Source organism: Suncus etruscus, chromosome 10, assembly GCF_024139225.1.
Source record: "Suncus etruscus isolate mSunEtr1 chromosome 10, mSunEtr1.pri.cur, whole genome shotgun sequence".
Taxonomy (NCBI): domain Eukaryota; kingdom Metazoa; phylum Chordata; class Mammalia; order Eulipotyphla; family Soricidae; genus Suncus; species Suncus etruscus.
In genome coordinates this window covers 66,403,767-66,425,189 of record NC_064857.1, presented here as the reverse complement: position 1 = coordinate 66,425,189, position 21,423 = coordinate 66,403,767, and the positions used below count along the sequence as shown (strand labels likewise).

Sequence of the window (21,423 nt, the reverse complement as noted above, 5' to 3'; positions counted from 1 at the left end):
TCTAAAATATGATTTGTAAGTGTTGTTTGCAATGTTTTCTTCTATTGAAATTGTTGATGCTTTGTGATTAATATTAATGTGTGATTATTTTCTATGAATGAATTTTGTGCTTTCAAGAGAAATAATTTTTATGATCAGAGTATAAAGTACAATATATATTTGTACTTGACTACTATTGCTTAATTTATATACTATTTTACATAAATTTATGTATATTTAATTTATATACTATTATATATATTTTAATTTATATACTTATTTATATTTATAATTTATATTTATATATTTATATATTTATATTTATAATTTAATTTATATACTATTTTACATAAATGAAAAATAAATGCTTAACTTCTCAAAGATATATGAAAGAGGCGCTTGTTATTTGTTATAATAAGAAGACAGAGTATGACCTTAAAAGGAAGAGAGGAAGCAAGGGAGGGACATGATGGAAAGTGGAAAGAAAACATTTTACTAAAAGTTTGAGTTGATTGTTAAACTCTAGGCACTAATATGGGTAAAAGTTAAGGATGGAATTAAGAGTCACTTTCTATATGGCTTATTTCTGTGAAATCCTTACAAAAATCTTTTGGTAGAAGTCTAAAAAAATAGAATAGATATATATGCTTTATTCAAATATGCTTCTTGCATATGTTGGATCCTAGTAACTATAATTTTTTGTTTTATTTTAATTTATAGATTATTCATAATTAAATGAATATTCTCTTAAAGAAATGATTATAACAGAAAAATTTATTATACCAATAATCTTTGCAGTGTGCTCTACTTTATACAAAATATTTAATATATTATTTTTTATAATAATAATTTTTATTTTGACCAAAGTGGATTACATATCTTTCAGAGTAATATTTTAGGTACAAATTGACATTGAATCAGGGGAATTCCCACCACCAAAGTTGTCCTTCCTCCACCCTCGTTCCCAGCATGCATCCCATATCCACTTCCTTTACCCCCATGTTTAATATATTCTTAATGTTTCATGTATACAGTGCATATTCCTTGTCTTTATTCTTATTATTTTTGGATCATGGGTTACAACTAGTGGTACCAGGACTTACTTTTGGTTCTGTGCTCAAGGATCACTCCTGACAGTATTTAGTTTTACAATACACTGTTATTTTATTGTCTTTTACAATTATTTTTTTCTGGCTTTCAGTGAATGGTTCTAAGCTATTTTATATTTTTCTACTTGAAAAATAATTGTTAAAACTACACTTTATGTGTAAACTCCAAGGCCTGGGAGGTTATCATATATCCAGTTATTTTTTAATTGACAGAAAATAAAAGGTGAATGAAAATAAATGGGAAGAAATTTGCCTAAAGCTCTCTGTATATATATATACATATATATATGTATATATATATATATATATAACCAAGGAAACTTAGAATCATAAGGTTTGTCCTACTAAAATAAGAGTGACTGGAGTTCAATTCTTGATAGACTGGTGTTTTTCATCTCAGTGAATCAAGAGTCCATCATGAATTTTAAGTTCTTAAACAGTATCTCCAACATTCCTGGTTAGATTGCCCTTTGTCAAGTCAAGGGTAGCTCTTTTGACTTGTTCAGGTATATACCCAAAAGAGAGTTCTGACTCAGATATCACAATCCATCTGGTCCCATGGAACCCAAGAAACAAAAAATTGTTTGCAGCCTCATAAGAAACAAAACAAAACAACAACCAAAAACAAACAACAAATTCAATTTCAATTGTTTCCAACAATTTTTGAACTGACTTATTCCCAATTCTAAAGATACTATTAGATAACTGCTTTCATTTTATGGGTAGAAATGACAATAACAAATGTTTTGTCTTGAAAGACAAGAAACATGCCAGGAAGAAAGTACAGAGTAGGGAACTTGCCCTGCCCACTACCAACCTAGGTTTTCTTGGTTTTTAAATAATAATTTAAAAGGCAATAAAATAACAGTGTATTGTAAAACTAAATGCATAGTTTATATTTAGTATGCCCCCTTTGACACTAGGGGTAAAGTTTAATGAGTTTAGAGATTTAAAGTATTTATCTTTCATAAAAGATAATGATATTAATAGGTTTAGGGAATTTTATTTATTTGGGAAATGGACAATTAAAGGAAGAAAGTGAGTTCTAGTTTTTTGGTTGAAAATTAGAATTAAGGAGGTGGAGTGAGAGCATAGCAGCAGGGTGTTTGTTTTGCATCAGGTGACTTGGAAAGGACCCAAGTTCAATCTCCAGCATCCTATATGGTCCCCTGAGCCTGCCAGGAGCGATTTCTGAGGGCAGAGACAGTAGTAATCCTTGAGTGCCACCAGATGTGGTCCCAAAACAAAAACAAACAAAAGTAGAAATGAATTTTTGGGAAATCTTCCTTTGTCTTCTCATAAATATAAAAAACTAAGAGCTGAAAAAGGAAAGGTCATTGATTAGCAAGAGAGATGGCTCAACGTTATTCTATTGTGGCCGTAGCAACCTGAGAGAATCCTATAGTAAACACATATGGAAACCAGTATGGCCTCAAGTGTATGGAATTCTGATTAGAAGAGATTATAGAAGTTTCAATGATTGCATTTAGTAAGAGTCTCAGAAGTATACATGGTAATATGCTTGGTAATTTACTTCAAAGAGAAGTAAAAATGAAAGTGGAGAAAGTAAAGCAAGAAAAAACAGAATAAGAATTTTCATGCCAGTAAAAGACAGGGACTAGTTGAATTATTTTGTGTCCTGCCTCATATAAAACAACAAACCATAAGTCAAGGAGTAAAAGTCGAACTACCGTGCAAAATATTTAGAATGAATTATCCATGACACAATATGCAATTAAGCCACAGAACTTGCTGCTACAAGATTTTATTTAAACAGATAACTGAGGCAAATTAGAAGAATTAGACATGGTGAATATACTTTACATCAAAATTAGAATGTCTGATATTCAGAATGAACAGTACCAAACAAACATAGAACATTGTCTTTATCTTTCAGAGAATAACCTAATATGCTTTAGTTGTAGGCCAATTCCTAAATGTTAAGTGGCTAATTTTTGTGAATGGATTTTTAGCAATTACCCTCACACTATTTGTAATAAGAGTATGTTACGAAGGGTATTCCTGCAAGCAGCAGGAGTGTATAGAATACTTGATAATGAAAATACAGATGATTGTGTTAACCTAAGAAACTATTTTTTAAAATTAATATCTTTATTTAGGCACCAGTTTCAGTTGTAAAATAAAGAACACCCCCCCTTCACCAGTGCAATATTTCCATCACCAATTCCCCCATCTCCCTTCTCCCCAATCCCTTGCCTGCCTTCAAGACAGGCATTCTACTTTTCTCACTCATTACCATTGTCATGATAGTTGTCAGTATACTTATTTCTCTGACTGAACTCACCACTGTTTGTGGCATGCTTCATATCATGGGCCTATCCTTCCAGCCCTTATCTCTATTGTCTCTGGGTATTATTACAATAATGCTTTTATTTTTCTTAAATCCCATAGATGAATGAGACTATTCTATGTCTATCTTTCTTCCCCTTATTTCACTCAGCATAATAATTTCATGTCCATCCATGTATTGAAAAATTTCATGTCCATCCATGTATTGAAAAATTTCATGACTTCATTTTTCCTGACAGCTGCATTGTATTCCATTGTGTATCTGTACCAGAGTTTCTTTAGCCACTCATCTGTTCTTGGGTTGTTTCCAGATTCTGGCTATTGTAAATAGCTCTGCAATGAATATAGGTGTGCAGAAGGCTTTTTTGTGTTTTTTATTTTTTTGTGTATGTATGTGTGTGTGTGTGTGTGTGTGTGTGTTTAGCATATATCCCTAGGAGTGGTATAGCTGGATCATCTGGGAGTTCAATTTCCAGTTTTTTTGAGGAATCTCCATATTGTTTTCCATAAAGACTGGACTACACTGCGTTCCCATCAGCTGTGAATGAGAGTACCTTTCTCCTCTCATCTTGCCAGCACTGATTGTTCTTGTTTGTGTTGTGTGCCAGTCTCAGTGGTTTGAGATGGTATCTCGTTGTTTTGATTTGCATCTTGTTGATGATTAGTAATGTGGAGCATTTTATCATGTGCCTTTTGGTCATTTGTATTTCTTCTTTGAAGAAGTCTTTTCATTTCTTCTCCCCACTTTTTTGATGAGGTTAGACTTTTTTTTGTTAAGTTCTGTCAATGCCTTGTATATCTCAGATATTAGCCTCTTATTTGATGAGTATTGGGTTAATAGTTTTTCCCATTCTATGGGAGGCCCCAAAGAAACTAGTCTTTAAACGTATCATTCCAATTCCTCTATTTCAATTCTTGGGCTAATGCATGGAAGCATTAACTGCACACCAATGTTCCTGGTCATCTTCTTGGAGTGGGGGCAGGCAGCCTCTATTAACTCTTCTATAATTTCAGAAGCACTGGCAGCCACAGACACATCCAATAGCCATCCCTATGTAAACTCTGGAATTCCTGGAATGACAGGGCCATGCAGCACCTCCAAATTTCTCAAAACTGACACTCTGGTAGGAATACATCAAATTAGATTGAAGTCACCCAAGCTCAATGAAAAAAATTATACAGAATGCTCAACTAGCAACAAATAGCCCAGGAAACCTTCACACTATGACTTAATGACCCAAATATACAATTTTCACAGCTTTTATTACTGAAAATATTTTTCAATAATCCCATTACCATATAGTTGTAACAAGCAAAAATATTGATAAAATATTCTTTTATTACATAAGGTCTTCCTAATGTGAATATCCACTATGTAGTGGCCTTCCTAATTCTATTTATTCTAAGTATAAGTATTATTCTAGGTATAGCTAGTTTCACTGACTCTCATAATCATCCATGCTACCAGAATGACCATTTCTGTAAAAATGCAGGGATCTCGCCTCATTAAACTATGTGTACTTGAGGTAGTATAATTTATATTATACTACTTTATATTAATAATTACTTTTTATCATATATACATATGTTGTAAATATATATAATTTGGGGGGTTTGGACACCTGGTAGTGCTCAGAGTTTATTTCTGTCTCTGTGGTCAAGGAATCACTCTTGTTAGAGCCATATGTAGTGCTGGGGAATAGATCTAGGGTTGCTTACATCATAGCAAGTACCTTAATCCTATATAATCTCAGATGTTTTTTAGTCTAATATATTGGAAACAAGGAGGACAGGGCATCTTATCTTTCAATGTAATTTGTCTGTATTTTCTAGTTCATCAAGTCTGCTTAGTTTTTCTTTTCTTTTTTGGCCACACCCAGCAGTGCTCAGGGGTTACTCCTGTCTTTGTGATCAGAAATTACTCCTGATGGTACTCTGGGGATCATATGCAAGGGATCAAACCCAGGTCTGCTGCATGCAAGGCGAATACCCTCCTATTGCTCAACTTCTATTTTTAATTTTCTTTAAATTTCAATAATACAGTGTTCCAACATTTCATCACCAGTGTACACTTCCTGCCAGTTTACCTCCCACCTTCTCACCCATCCTTAGACTACCAATATAACAGATACTTTTCTTCTCTCATTCTCTCTTTACTCTCTTTTTTTCTGTTAGGCACTAGTTTGTAATATTGTTACTGAAAGGATCCCATGCGTATAACTTTACCTACTTTCAGAGTTTAGCTATTTTTTCTTATTATTTTTTAAGTTTTTATTGTGATCATAATGGCTTACATATATTTCACATTAGTATTTTAGTACATATTAACATTGAATCAGGGGAATACCCATCACCAAATTTGTCCTCCCCCCCATCCCAGTTCCCTTTCTGCAACCCATATACCCGACCATTGCCACCAGGCTGCTAGAGTAGGTGGTCCCCTCTTTGTCTAGCTTGCTACTAGTGATCATATATCTGTTTGGTCCTGGTACCCTGCCTTGTTTCCCCTTCTATTTAAGAGGCGGAGCTAGATAAATTGAGTTATGTGGTTTTGTTTGAAGGAAAGAAAAGCAATGGGGTACAAAATAAGAAAAAAATTAAAAAATTAAAAAAAGAAGTCAAATATGCTGAAAATGGGCAGAGAACTTATAGAGGCTTTCAACCTCAGTTTGAGAGAGGACATGAAAAAGGTAATTAAACACCACAACAATACAGAAAGAAATATCAAATTAAATATCCAGTGAGCACTACAGCAATAAAGACAAGCACCACACAATAGTCTCGGTTCTGAAATCAGATCATGCCAGAGTGCAAAAAGAAAGAGAAAGATAAGATAAAATAAAATAAAATGAAATAAAATAAAATTGGAGATATCAACTTCAATTTCTACACCAAAATAAAGATGACAAGAAAATCAATCAATCAATCAATAAATGTGTGGAAAGATGCTTATTTTGTGGTTTTTTTTCCCCCTGCATAGGAACATTATATATTGGGGATATTATAGAGGGAATTCCCTTGGCCTTGGAGTTACAGGGTTTCTCCACCCCTGAAGTATACTGTCATGGGATTAACTGTAGACTCCTTGCATGATCATTTACTCTCCCCTCAGTGCTTTTGTGGTGTATGGAAGACTTCTGCTTCGTCTTGGAATCTAGAGATCTTGGTGACTGTGCAGCTTGTGGAATGGCGCTTATGATGGAGTCTTTCTTTGTGGTTCTAGCAGTTCTGCTTCTTCAGTGCTTTTTTAATTCATTTTCTGTAATTGGTGGTCTTGGTCATTATGTTGCTCCTAAGATGGAGCCTGGGATAAAGTCTTTCGTTATGTTTTGTTTCTGGAACACCCGTTCACTTGCTGTTGTCTCAGTCAGACCTCTGGAGTTGGAGATCTTGTTTGTTGAACAGATCGCAGACCAAAAGCTAGGCTAGAGCTTTTCATTGCTGTTGTTGTTGTTGTTGTTGTTGTTGGTCCCGGGATGCATACTGTTGAGTTCTGGTTGTAACAACCAGTCATCTGTATATAGCGATCTTGGCTTTTGCTCAGGTCAAAGGGTGACATATTTTCTGATTTTGTCTTATCTTTGGCTGATGAGGAAGGACAACTTGCTTTAGATCAATTTGTTCCCATTTCCTCGTTGTCAGGTTATAAATTTAGACCTGGAGCATGTTGGCATCAGAGCAGCATTAATAAATGCCATAGAGGGGATTTGGTTCCTGGAGATGTTGTGGAGAACTCTATCATTTCTATGTCTGGGATCCAGGAGTCAAGGCTGAACGGTCGGTGTCTAGTTCCCTGGAGTCTTAAGTTGGTCCCACATGACATACGTTCAGGGTGGGAGATGCCCTGTGTTGTAAAAAAAAGTATGAATTCTTATCCCTAGTAGGTAAGAGCTTGTTTTTACACCAAAAATTTCACCTTTGTTTAATATGTCTTTGCAGGGTGAAGTGGTGCTACATTATATTGTTGGTGGATTTGGGGGTGGATAGAGAAGAAACAGTTACACGCCCAAAACTAAAAATATATATGCTCACACATACCTAAAAAAAGTTTATTTTTTAAAAAAAATTAAATAAAAGACTTAATTAAAGGAACAAAGTGGGTCCAGGAAAGATAGCATGAAGACAAGGCATCTGTCCTTCCTGCAGAAGGACTGTGTCTCAAATCCCGGCATTCCACATGGTCCTCTGTGCCCACCAGGGGCGATCTCTGAGCATAGAGCCAGGAGCATCCTCTGAGTGCCGCCTGGAGTGACCAAAAAGAAGCAAAAACAAATCAAATCAAAAAACAAAAACTAAAACAAAACAAAACAAAATGAACAAGAAGAAAAAAGAAAAGAAGAAAAAGAAAGAAAAGAAAAACAAAAAGGGAGAAAGTGAAACAGGAGATTATTTTACATTTGGGGAGAAACAGGGTAAGAGGTAGTGTTATATAAGTCTATACTTATTTAGCTATTTTTATATCTTACACACAATAGCTTACACTGCTCTCTAAATCTAGGAGAGTTGGGGAATGGGAGTGCCATGTACTGATGTCCATGGTCCTGAAACAATCTCTACTTTGGGAAACTGTGTCCTCTTTTTCACTTTGCTGTGTCTAACCTTGACTTTATGTTCACCATTTCACATATTAATTTTTTTCCTGTTCATCTTAAAAACGCAACCATTTATTTTGTCTGCCCAACCCTTGAATTTTCATCTGATATATCAGAAATATCACTAAAACTTACTACTTGGCTCTTTTACAAATACTTGCTTTATCATCACAGAGAGTTGCTCGGACATTTAAGTCTTAGTAGCCTGAATTTTTTTTATTAATGTTACACTTAACTGCTACATTTTCTCAGGGGTTTTTGCTCTATTTAGGCTCTTTGGAGATCTTATAAATGTTTTTTTTCACCACCTATGTATAGTTGTCTCTCCCTGCCCTAAGAATTATATCACAACTACTCTTTTATATCAGAAACGGAAATTAATGAGACTAGAGTGATAACACAGCAGGTAGGGCATTTGTCTTGTATGTGCCTGACCCAGTTCAATCCCCTGCATCCCATATGGTCCCCAAGGACCATATTTCTGAGTGCAGAGCCAAGATTAACTCTAGAGAACCACGAGGTGTGACTCCAAAACAAAACTGGCACAAAGAAACAGAAATTATAAGAATTCTAAAATGGGGAGTTATTTGAGCATCCCACATTTTAAAAATATAATATTGTATATCCAGAGTAGAACCTGTTACTTCTCTCTTCTCATGCACTCTCTCACTGCTGAATTCACTATTTCTCTTGCTATCATAATTATCATTCCAGAAGCAGATCCCAATTGTATAGCTTTTCAGTATCTCAGATTAGGTGTTTAATAATTCTTCCCTGAACACATTACCTGCATATCTTCCCATGGGCTTTTACTTATGATGTTCTCTATTCCTAGGATGCTTCTCATTTTTATTTCGCAAGATCAAGATCAAATGATTTATCCTTTGTGAGGTCTACTTTAGACTCTATTTTCAACACAAAATGTATCTGTGCTCTTGCTTTTCTGTCCATTATGACACTCATTTTCTTTCTGTGTTTTTGGGCCACACTCACTGGTGCTCAGGAATTACTCCTGGCTCTGCTCAGAAATTGCTCCTGGCAGGCACAGAGAGCCATATGGGATCCTGGAATTCGAACCACCATTGGTCCCATGTCAGCTACTTGCAAGGCAAATGCCCTACCACTGTGCTATCTCTCCAGCACCACATTTTATTCTAGATGATTCTAATAACTAAAAGACATTTGTAAAGATTGAAAAAAGAATCAAACACTTGAATATTGATGGTGAATATGATGAAGATGTTTGCTTCTGTCCTATAGTGTCTGTCTCCACTGTATACAATATATGATTCTATAATAATGGCACTCATGTATTGAATTTGGTTACTTTTTTTTAACTTATAAATAATGATAAAAAGTTTTTTATATAGTTAGATAATTAGCACAATAAAACTTCATCAGATTGGCAGCCGGAACTCCAAAGCTATGTGGGAAAATAAATTTTCCCTTATAGAGCTATTTGTATTGGACCCTATAATTGGAACTGAGTGACTTAGTCCAATATAAACCAATTAGTTATATTTTCCAATTTTATGGGATTTTTTTTTGGTTATACCCAGTATTACTCAGTGTTTACTTCCAGCCTTGTACTCAAGAATCACTAGAGGACCATATAGGATGCTAGGGATAAAATCCAACCCAGTTGTCTGAGTGTATGCTCTACCCATGTACAATTATTGCTCCAGCTCCACTTATGTGTGATTTTTTTAACTCACTTTATATTATTCCTCTGAAGGAGTGACATGACTAGTGATTCATTTGAGGATAACAGTACAATATACTTCAGATAGTCTTTATATAAAATATCAAAGTTGAGTCATATGATGGTGTAAAGCCTCTAATTCCCCAAATGTGAATTTATAACTTAATTTGATTAAGGCAAGATGATTACCCAAGGGTGAGGATGCATGTTTGTCCATGAATACTGTGGGAGAGTAAAGGAACATATAACAATATCTTATATTCTCTTGGTCTCAAAGAGAAGCATTGAGTAGACATTCTATAGGTGATACATTTTGGGAGCTGTGGGTGTAGTTAAGAGTATAATAATAACTCAGGAACTGATAAAACCCCATGGAAAAGTAAATTATCATTCTAGGACAAGGAAGGTTTGAAATGATGGGTCATTTTCCATGGCTGAATATCCTTTTTCGACATATGTCACTAAACAAATTGTTGCAAATCCATGAGTGGGAGGGATGTGTGAGCTAGTGTGGAGAAGCAAACAATGGTGAGGAGAGCTTTAATTATGGTTGACGCTCAGTAATTCGGGAAGGACTACCCAGTGTGTGTCACCATTGGCTTATACCTCTAGGCAATTTCACTATTTGAAAGTGCTTTACCCTCTCAGTACATGGATCATAGAAAGGGGCTTGAATTAAAATTTATTGAGTTCATCTAGTCAGTTCTTCCTGCAGTCAAGATGCAAAGGAGAGGAATTTTTTTGTCCCCAAATTCACAATACAGACCAGGCAAAGGGCCTGTGTTGAGGTATATATGGGGTGCATATACTGTACCTCCTCTTTCTATACAGTCAGTGTAAAGAACACAGCCTGTGGTAAGAATTGGGAAGCCTTATCTTTTCTTTTTTTTGATATACATATACATATATCTGTATATATATATATATATATATATATATAAATCCTTCACCAGTGCAACATTCCCATGACCAATATCCCAAGTGTCCTTCCTCCCCACCCCACACTGGCCTGAACTCTAGAAGGCTTTCTAGACAGGACTTTTATGGGAATATTTATCCATGTTCTATGTTAACCATGGCCTTCTATCTCACAAAGTGGATTGCAACTGCCAATAAAAATTCAGGTTCAGTGATTATGTAGGAGTTTCTATTTCCTTTCTTTTCTTTTTTCTTTTTTTTTTTTTTGTGGGAGGTCACCCCCAGTGGCACTCAGGGGTTACTCCTTGCTTTGCACTCAGAATTCGCTTCTGGCAGGATTAGAAAGCCGTATGGGGTTCTGGGGATTGAACCTGACTTGACCACCTGTAAGGCAAATGCTCTCCCCGCTGTGCTATTGCTCCAGCCCAGGGAGCCTCTATTACTATTGAATTGCTTTTATTTATTATCTTTTAATTTTTTTTTGCTACATTCTGCATTGCTCAGGGGTTACTCCTGGCTCTGTGCTCAGAAATCGCTCCTGGAAGGCTCGGGGGACCATATGGGGTGTCGGGATGGAACACCGGGTTCGTCCCATGTCGGCCATGTGCAAGGCAAACACCCTACTGCTATGCTATCACTCTGGCCTCTTAAATTGCTTTTAAATTCCTCTGGAAGTGATCAGTAAGAATTTGATTTGGGATTAGCAGTCAGTAATTCTTCTTCCCGGGAAAGAGGCAAAATTAAACAAAATGGAAAAGGAATTATGAAGTGATGTCTTTTTAAATTCTTACAGAGGATTCACTCATTCTGGTGAACATTGGCTACACTTTGGAATCATTCAGTCAGAAGAACTAGGCTTGTGGTTTCTCCTGTGTCAGTTCGGAAACTGTGTTGGTTATCCAGCTGTCATGTGGGCAAAATAATGGATGATAGAGAGTGATACTTGATTGCACGCCCCTTCATGGCAGATTCTTCTAGCAAATGTGTTACTGAGCAATTGATCCCAACCTATCTTTCCCTATGCCCTTCCACTTCTCTGGGGGCAAACTTATCTCAGGAAACTTAGCTTGTTAATAGTAGGGAGTATCTGGGTGTTGCAGATGTGCTTTTCCATTGCTCGATCAGAAGGGTGGAGGCTGGCAGGGTGACAAGAATGAACTAACTCTGGAGTTTCATTTCTATATGAAGCTTCTTTCTTAGTTCAGGGAACCATAGAGAGAAGCCAGAAGAGATTACTAAACCAACAGATATGTTTCTGGAAAATTCCAAGCCAGAGCAAACTAGAATGTAAAAGATGTAGGGGAGGAAAGGAGATCAGTACAGGGAAATGGGCCAAGTAGCTTGGGGTCTAGGTGAGCATCTGAAAATATTTCATTAAAGTATGTTTTAATTCCATATGCATAGCCTGTTTACTTACACAAGGTAGGGTTGAAAGAAACTAGGCCATAAAAGGTTAATGACAAAGTGTAGTCCAATTGTGCCTTAAGCATGTCAAGTCACTCCAGTCTTTAGCTCAGTTATGATAAACTAGGCTATTTTTGAGACCTGTTGGTAAATGGCACAGAGCCTGAAGTATGTTTGCAAGTTTACACAAAAACCATTGGCATTTTCAAGAGGAGAGATGGGAAAATTGTCTCCTGCTCTGATTCATGTATAAACTGAATGAACCTCATAATGAACATCTTAGTCAGATTATATATTTAAACTTGGTGTGAAAACTCAATGCATACAAGCTTCTCTAGGGACATTGCTCCTTCTGAGTCACAGGGAAGCCTCCCCAAGCAAGGTGGCCACATTGACAAGCAGATTCTTGGGCAGGGTGGAGGCTGCATTTAGGGCTAGGCATTAAAACCAACCCCGAAACCATTGTTTTTTAGAAACAACTTCTACATGGAAATACCAGTTGGGTTTCATGATGTGATGGTATGCCTGGCTTCCACTTCACTGTCTGTCACTTCACAAGTGCATGGTGGGAAACTCTGAGGCCAGAACAGGTCAGAGTGGGGATGGGTGGGAAGATTCGTTGGGTAGGAGGATCCCGTCATTACTCTGGGGAAAGAGGTGAGATGCTACTCCCGGCTTCTGTGTATTAAGATGCTGGCGTGATCACCACTGTGAGAAACTACTTGAGAAAGACATGGAAAATGACCATCCAGGATGGATGACCAATACCAATGGCTGGAGTCATTGCATGTCACTTTCTTAGGAGTGATTGGCCTTTTGGGGGAGATGGTTATCCCTAGTTAATCTAGTCAAATTTGAGGCAGTTAGAGGAGCTTACTTTTTGTGTAAATAACAGAAACATTAATTTTCATTGATTTGTCAAAAAAGAGAAGAGAATATGAAGAAATATAAAATGTTTCTATAGATTAAAGGCAAGTGCCTATTATATACAAAGAGATAAGAATAAGATAAAATAAGGTGGGTTTTATGATTTTTTTTGTGTTTTAATCATAAGTGAGAAAACAGTGGAGAGCCATCTTGAAATAATTAAAAAATAAAAATTTTCACCTAAAATGATAAGTCCTACTAAAAAAGATTTTATAAAACAGCAGTGAGGTAAAGCTATTTTCAGATATACAAAGCTTTCATTACAGGCAGATTGATACTATAAGAAGTATTATAAGGCATCTTTTCAGTCCAAAGTATACCAAATGGAATAAAAACATACACTAAGGAATAAAATAACTCTTGAGTTGGTGAATACATAGGTACATTTGTAAAAGTTATTATTTTAAAATTAATTTTAAAAATTGTACCACTGTATGGTATACAGTTACAAAGTTGGTCAGGACTGAGTCTCAGTCATATAATTTACCAGGGCTTTATCAGTACACATTTCCCACCACTAATGTCCCCAGTTTTCTTCTTGTCCTTCTCCCTCTGCCTGCTTCTATTACAGACTCTTCTTCATCATCTCTTTTCTTCTTCATCATCATCTTCTACTTCTTTTTCTTCTCTCTCTCCTTTTTCCTTCTTCCTCTTCTACTATTCCTCTTCTTCCTCTTTATCTCTTTTTTCCTTTTAGACACTATGGTGAGCAATATTGTTGCTAAAGGGGTATCATGCACATCATTTTCCCTCCTTTCAGTCCAGTTTTTGTATAGAGACATCATTTCCAACTATCACTGTCATAGTGGTTTCTTCTCTGCTCTAACTTCCCCCCTTTGTGAAAAGTACTGTTATGTGGACCTCATATTCCATGCTATGGTACAGCACAGTGGGCCATCCTTAGTTCTATTTATCATCCTCTTCTTGACTTAGTTCTTTCCTTACTTATACTCAGTTTAGGACCCAATACAATCTTCATCAAAACATTTTTTATCAGAAGGGGTGAAGGCATGTGGGGTGTGACTCAGTGGCAGAGAGTTGATGTTCATGCATGAGTACCTGGGCTCTGAAGATCCAACAATCTCTCAGAAATAGATTAATTATCCATTTTCACAATGTACATTAATCCTTTGAAAAAATATTTTGCTTGATTAGTAAAATTTTGAAATGCAAGTAGGATACCAAAAGAGACATCCACTGTATGCCTACATCTTAACAACTCAAACAACTCAGAATGCTAGAATCTCTGACATGATCCCTCATTACCTTTTGACAGACACAATATTACCCCTTACCCTCAATGGAGGTCCTAGAGCTAAGTGGTGGTGATAATTTCTCTAATCAAGTCTTATAAGTATTTAAGAATCTTTTTTTTTTTTTTTTTTTTTTGGTTTTGGGTTACACCCGGCGGTGCTCAGGGGTTACTCCTGGCTGTCTGCTCAGAAATAGCTCCTGGCAGGCACGGGGGACCATATGGGACACCGGGATTTGAACCAACCACCTTTGGTCCTGGATCGGCTGCTTGCAAGGCAAACACCGCTGTGCTATCTCTCCGGGCCCGTATTTAAGAATCTTTAAAAATACAATATTGCTTAGCCTGATCTCTTTGACAAGGGGATCTTGTTATGTATATTCTTTCATTTGATTTGTCTGGTTTTTTTTTCAACCTTCCATCTCACTATGCCATGATGATTTCAGGCATCAATAAGCATATGAGGATCTAAATAGGATGTCTGGAACAATCCTTGTGTCTTAAGAGATGAGGATTTATTGACCATGATCTATTTTTTGTTGTTTGTTTTTTGGTTACACTTGGCAGTGCTAAGGGGTTCCTCCTGGCTCTACACTCAGAAATCACTTCTGGAAGGCTCAGGGGACCATATGGGATGCTGCGATTTGAACCACGGTCCTTCTTCATGCAAGGCAATTATGCTACCTTCATGCTGTCTCTCCAGCCCCTGACCAGGTTCTGTTGAAGAGCACATTTTCCAATTTTCTAGCTCCACCATGGCTCATCTACCACTCCCAGTAGCGAGAAAATGAGTTTCTGACATCCCTTAAAGATTTTTTAAAATATGGAGATTTTAGTTCTTAAACCTGGAAAATCTCAGCAAATTAAGAACCAGTAAGTCAGCCCAGTAACAACCACTACATTTGCCAGTAAGTTGACCTGACTATACAACTCTAAATTATAACTCATTCCTCCCATCTACCCATTTTCCCCGAAACTACTTTCTATCCCTCTGTTAAAAATCCCCACAAACAGGCTATTGTTGCTTCAAAATATAGTAGCAGTGAGAACTCATTCCAGCAGGTAAAGGGAGATGAATAATATATCAATATGGCAGAAAGAATCCAGTACAACCAAAGGAATAGACAACACAATAAGGACAAAGTTAAAGTGGAGTAGATAAGGGAAATGAAAATTATATCCTGCACCAAACACCATGATGCAGATTCTGACATATACATTAGGATATTTTAAAATGAAAGTATAAATATAATAAGGGATAAAAAGTTTTTTTTTGATTGGAGGAGAAAATGAGACACAGAGAAATTAAGTGATTTGTTTAAGAAACAACAATGAGTAGCATTACTAAGCTGGTACCGATAGTATTTTTATCCTTCAAGAATTCCAAGATTCCCTCTGATACAACTGTTGGAGTCAAAATGAGACAAGTGTGTCAGCAGTCTTCCCCTCTTCTTTCTCTTTGTCTTTTTCTCCTCTTCTTTTTCTTATTATCCTCCTCCTCTTCTTTTTTTCTCCTCCTCCTATTCTTCTTCTCTTCTCATCTTTTACTTCCCCTTTCTTAGGAACTGGGAAACTCTCACCTGTCTTGTTTGAAATCACTTTGTTGAGGTGTACTGTATTTTTCATACCATAAGAAACATTTTCCCCTCAAAAGATGGGGGAAATTGTCTGTGCATCTTATGGAGTGAATGCTGTTTGGAGCTTGGCGTTCCCAGAAAACTAGAAAAGTACTCAAACTCTCTCCATTTTTAACGGCAGTCATAATGATTCTTAATGTCACATTGGCTGTTCACTTAATATGGTGAAAATATTATTCTGTTATAGTTTATTAAATATTTAGACCATTTATTAAATATTTACACCATTTGCTTTTCAATTTTTTTCTTGTTTTCCTCATCTAAAATCTATGTGCTTCACAGCACAGAGAGTGGTGAATGCAGTTAGAGAAATAAGTACACTGACAACTATCATGAATATGTTAATGAGTGAGAAAGTAGAATGTCTGGCTTGAATACAGGCAGGGAGTGGGGGAGGAGTTAGAGGAGGGGCATTGGTGGTGGGAAAGTTGCACCGATGAAGGGGGTGTTCTTTTATGACTGAAAACAAACTAATCATGTTTATAATTACGGTGCTTAAATAAAGATATTATTAAAAAATAAATAGTAGCTAGAGTCGTAGTATAGTGATAGGGTGTTTGCTTTGCCTGTGGCTGATCCAAGATGGACACGGGTTTGATCTCGGCCTCCCTTTTGGTCCTTCAAGCCAGGAGCGATTTCTGAGTGCAGAATCAGGAATAACCCCTGATCTCCACTGGGTGTGGCCCAAAAAGCAAACAACAACAACAACAACAACGAACTTTGTGCATCTTATGGTCAGATGCATCTTATAGAGCAAAAATACAGTAATTGTGGGAAGTAGTAGCACAAGTCAATATATATTTCCAATCTTAGAAGAGTTTAATGGTGTTTCTTGTATCTGAATTTTACCCCAGTTGAGTTCTACTTTGCTTTTAAAGTCTGTCTTCACATTCGCTTTCCTGAAAGAACCTGGTGTCTTTTGTATACTGTTTTCCACCATCATTCCTTGTAGTCTTCTTCTGATGTTCCTTATAGAGGCACATGTCTTACAGAGCTCATTGTTTAATATTTAATCATTAAATGTAAGCTAAAATATGTGGTATTGTATGCACATCACTGTGCAATCTTTTCATTCATTGCAATTTGTTTCTCAGGTTGCTACTAGCTTAGTTTTCTGTGCTCCTATAACTAACAATACCTCTTCTGATTGAAGTAATACTCTTTTCTTGTGTTCAATGTGTTCTAACATAATGTTGGAAAATTTCAATTATGGGGCAATTCACTGGAGCATTAAGACGGGCAATTAAACATAGGAAGAGTGGCCAAAATTCCTAGTGATAATACATTAGGTTTACAAGGACCCTAGATTTCTGATTCAGCTTCTTCTCCATCCATCCCAGAGAGCACCCTCTCTTTGAGATCCTGAGCATTACTTGTTGTCCTCATTGGGTCATCACCCATTTCCTCCAAAAAGGCACTGAGCTGATCCATGAATCTTCAGTTTGCACACTTTGAAAACAAGCATCCTGGAAGGTCCTGCATGTCTAATTCTGATATTTTGGAATTGGTGATGAATACCATGAACAATGCTGGCAAAAATTGGTAGTGCAGTTTGAAAAACATGCCTCTCCACATGTGACAATACCAGTTGCACCACAATGTATGACTACCCACACTTACTACACAAAAATATTATGGGCTGCTACTAAAAACTGAACTAAAATTTCATGCTAAAACAGTAGAATTTTGACTGATTTGATTGGTGTGTAACTTAGTCTTAGACCTTTCCTTTGATTTGCTCTCTCAAAGGCCTGGGCATAATTCCACGTAATGACATTTAAAAGTACCATGGTCATCACAAAAGGAAAGGGAGTGTCTGTCAGAGGCTTTATATTTCAGAGTAATGCAAGGAACTCTTCAGACTCACCCAGCCAGCTGCTAACTTCCTCTATGAAGACAGTAAGGTAAAGATTTCTGAAGAGCACAATTTAAGTCTGGAGGGAGGGGGAAGAAACAGAGAGAGGAAAAGAAAGAGAGAGAGAAAGAGAGAGAGAGAGAGAGGAATCAGGTCATAGCTGCTTCTCTAGACTTGAGAGTTTAACCTTGTTAGATAACATAAAATATTTTGTGTGGGCCTATTCTCAATTTCTCTGTATCTGAATAGCCTGTGGTTGATTTGTGATGTCCTGGGAAAAAGAGCAGGTAGCACTATGTGGAGAAGGTGAGCAAATGCTTCCTGTTCCATATTGGGGCAAGTCAATTACATTTGAGGAACTGGGCACAATCTAGATCCTTTATGTCCAGTATTTATATTTCCAGTGTTAAATGTGCTGATTTGTTTGGTTTGCTTTTGAGCCACACCTGGGGGTGCTCAGGGCTTGCTCCTGGCTCTAAGTTCTAGTGTAGGACCATATGCAGGGTCCAGGAAGGAACCAGGGCCAGTCATGGCAGTGTTTCAAATCAAGTGCCTTACCCTGACCCTCTCTCTCAAGCTCCTTTAGCAGACTGACTTTTGAGATTAGAATTGGATTTTGTTTTAATCAGACAATGAAGTGTTTATTTGATTAGGGCTTTATCAAGTTTGAATTCCACATTTAAAAAGAAATGAAAACATTTGAAAATATTGCTGTAGAGGAGTAACTATACAACATACTATTTGATATATGTTTTGCTTTTTTTGTTTTTGTTTCTTTTGGGGGGACTACACCTGGCATAGCTTAAGGGTTACTTCTGGCTCTGTATTCAGATTGGAGGCATTGGTGATGGGATGTTGCACTGGTGAATGGGGGGTGTTATTTATATAACTACAATCATGTCTGTAATTAAGGTGCTTAAATATATTATTAAAAAAAAGAAATCACTCTTGGCAGGCTTGAAGGACCATATGGAATGCAGGAGATCAAACCCAAGTCAGCTGCATGCAAAACAAATGTCCTCCCCATTGTGCTATTGCTCTGGCTCCCCATTTGACATATATAAGAACAAAATTAAGCATGATCACTAGTAATAAATTCATTCTCTCCCTCTTATGTATATATTAATGAAAGTAGTTTAAAAATAAAGTTTTATTTTTAATGGTGCACCAATAACTATTACTACTTTTCCTTGTATAAACAATATTATAATGAGTTGATAATATTTTGATGAAATATTGAATGTACCTAATTATTAATTAGGCATAATCATTTAGGTCTGTGAAATAGTATTATAACTTTATATTTAATCGCATAAATATCGTCCTTTATTTTTCTTATGCTTTAATAAGATATTTTTCTTGCTCTATAAAAAGTCATACAAAACTAGAGATACATTATAAAAAGTTAGTGAAAATGTGTTTATTCTTTTGTATTGAAACAGGTAGTATATTGAATATAACAAGAGAGTGCCTCAGATTGAAATTATCATAAGTAAGCATACAAACTTCAGACTCCCACTGGTTTTTAGATTCTTAAATCTTGATGTTTGAAAATAAACAGTAATAATTATATTAAATTTTGTGTTACCTTGATAAATATAATTTAACCACTTATCTGTTTATTTAGCTAAAACATTTATGCAAGGAACATAAAGTTATGGTCTACATTCATAAAATAAGAAATAAACATAGAACCAAATTCTTCTATAAATTGAAAATAATCTTTTCTTTTGATATGTCAGAATCTTGGCATACTAAGCAGCATTATAATGTATTTTTCCAATTCCAAGTAGCAATTTATTTTTTCTTTCAATTTTCTTTATTCATTTACATGATACCTCAACCACTGAGTGTTGAAGATGGATTGTTTGAATTTGTTTTTATTTGTTTACTTTGCTGTTGTTAATGTCATAAAATTCTAAACTAAAGAGAAAATGCAGTTTTGGAATCAAGCTAATATTTAGTTGTAATTTGATGAAAATTAGGTGTCTAAAACAAATGCATTTTCTATTTATTTTCACACAATTCTTGGTGTTAACTGTTTATTTATCTGTGGGATTCAGGTCAGTTTTGCTTTTATTTCTGAAACCTACAGAACAGCTGTATACAGAAAGATAATTAAAAATTTATGTGAGGTGGAACATATACTTTGGTATTTATTTTCAAAGTTCATGAACATGTCTTTACAAGAATGTTGAAGGATATTATATCTATTGCCATTTATCATGCTAAATGTCATTGCTTGAGAATTAATAATGGTCTTGGAAGATCTTGACTCATCTTTCTCTGTAATGATTATTTATCTAGGATTGTTTCTTTGCCATCAAATTTAACTAAGCCATAAAAATATTCACTGAAGTTCCTAAAATAAACAAATTTATGAATAGTCTTTTACTTTTCAATGCAACCACAGTTATATATAAAGATCTCCAAGATGGGGCCCGGAGAGATAGCACAGCGGTGTTTGCCTTGCAAGCAGCCGATCCAGGACCAAAGGTGGTTGGTTCGAATCCCAGTGTCCCATATGGTCCCCCGTGCCTGCCAGGAGCTATTTCTGAGCAGATAGCCAGGAGTAACCCCTGAGCACCGCTGGGTGTGGCCCAAAAACCAAAAACCAAAAAAAAAAAAAAAAAGATTTTCAAGATGACAAAAATGTTAGAAAATGAATTATAATTAATGTTTAGAAGGTTATTTAAAGAATGATTTTTTTAAAAACATGAAAGTGTCCCATCCTGAGGGAGTAAAGCAGTAAAACAATTTTATAGAAGAGTTGACATGAAACTTATTCCAGTCTGGAGAAGTGTTGTTTCTTGAGCACATTTTTTTCCCCTCTCTTCTGAGTCTTCTCTAAGTAACTTTAAAAAAACCCATTTTATTTCATTTAAAATAAGAATTTGGATATGAAAGAAGAAAAATGTAAGAAAAGGGACATTTTAATACTTTCTGAAGTGATTCTGCCAAGTACAACTCACAATTCCATTGAACTATGCAGACAGATAATCATAGGGGGTTATTGTTTTTGGGGGGTGCCACACCCAGTGACTCTCAGGGGTTACTCCTGATTACAAGCTCAGAAATAGCTCCTGGCATGGGGGACCATATGGGACACCAAAGATTAAACCCAGTTCTGTCCTGGGTCAGCCGCCTGCAAGGCAAACGCCCTGCCACTGTGCTATCACTCTGGCCCCACAGGGGGTTATTTTTAAGACCTTATTTTTTTCTCTAGCTCATATAGTATGTTAAAATATAGTTACAGTGTGCTACTAATTGTTTTTTAACTCTAAATATTTGAAGAGAATGATTATAATTTTGATTTGAAGTGACTTTTCTTTACCATAATTTTCATGAATCAGCATCACACTTGGAAATTGTACAAATAGAAAGAATCTAACATACAGGTTTCATTCTAAAATTCAGGAAACTATTTAAAAATGACTCATCCTAAATTACTTCTTGATTGAGAAGTCAAAGACTAGAGGCTATTGAATAGACTGTATAAAGTAATATAGTATATTTTACTTGATTTAAGCTTATAAATCGACCCTGGCCAGTTAGCTCAGTTTATTAGAACATCGTGCTAATAATAAGCTTACAAATCTGGGATGACTTCATATTAAAAATGTCATGGTAGTAGATCACACATACCACAGTGCATCTAGTAGCAACAGTATGTAAAATTGTCTCTAGATGCATGAGTTTTGACAATAGGATACTAAAGACAGAACATGATAAAGATAA

General features: G+C 36.0%; 1 non-coding gene across 1 annotated transcript; it reads right to left on the bottom strand.

Annotated features, from left to right (window-relative positions):
• Window positions 1-10,431: 10,431 nt before the first annotated feature.
• Window positions 10,432-10,564, bottom strand: LOC126021163 (small nucleolar RNA SNORA51). The gene has a single exon (XR_007499771.1). It is a non-coding gene; the product is annotated as a small nucleolar RNA SNORA51 (small nucleolar RNA).
• Window positions 10,565-21,423: the final 10,859 nt, after the last annotated feature.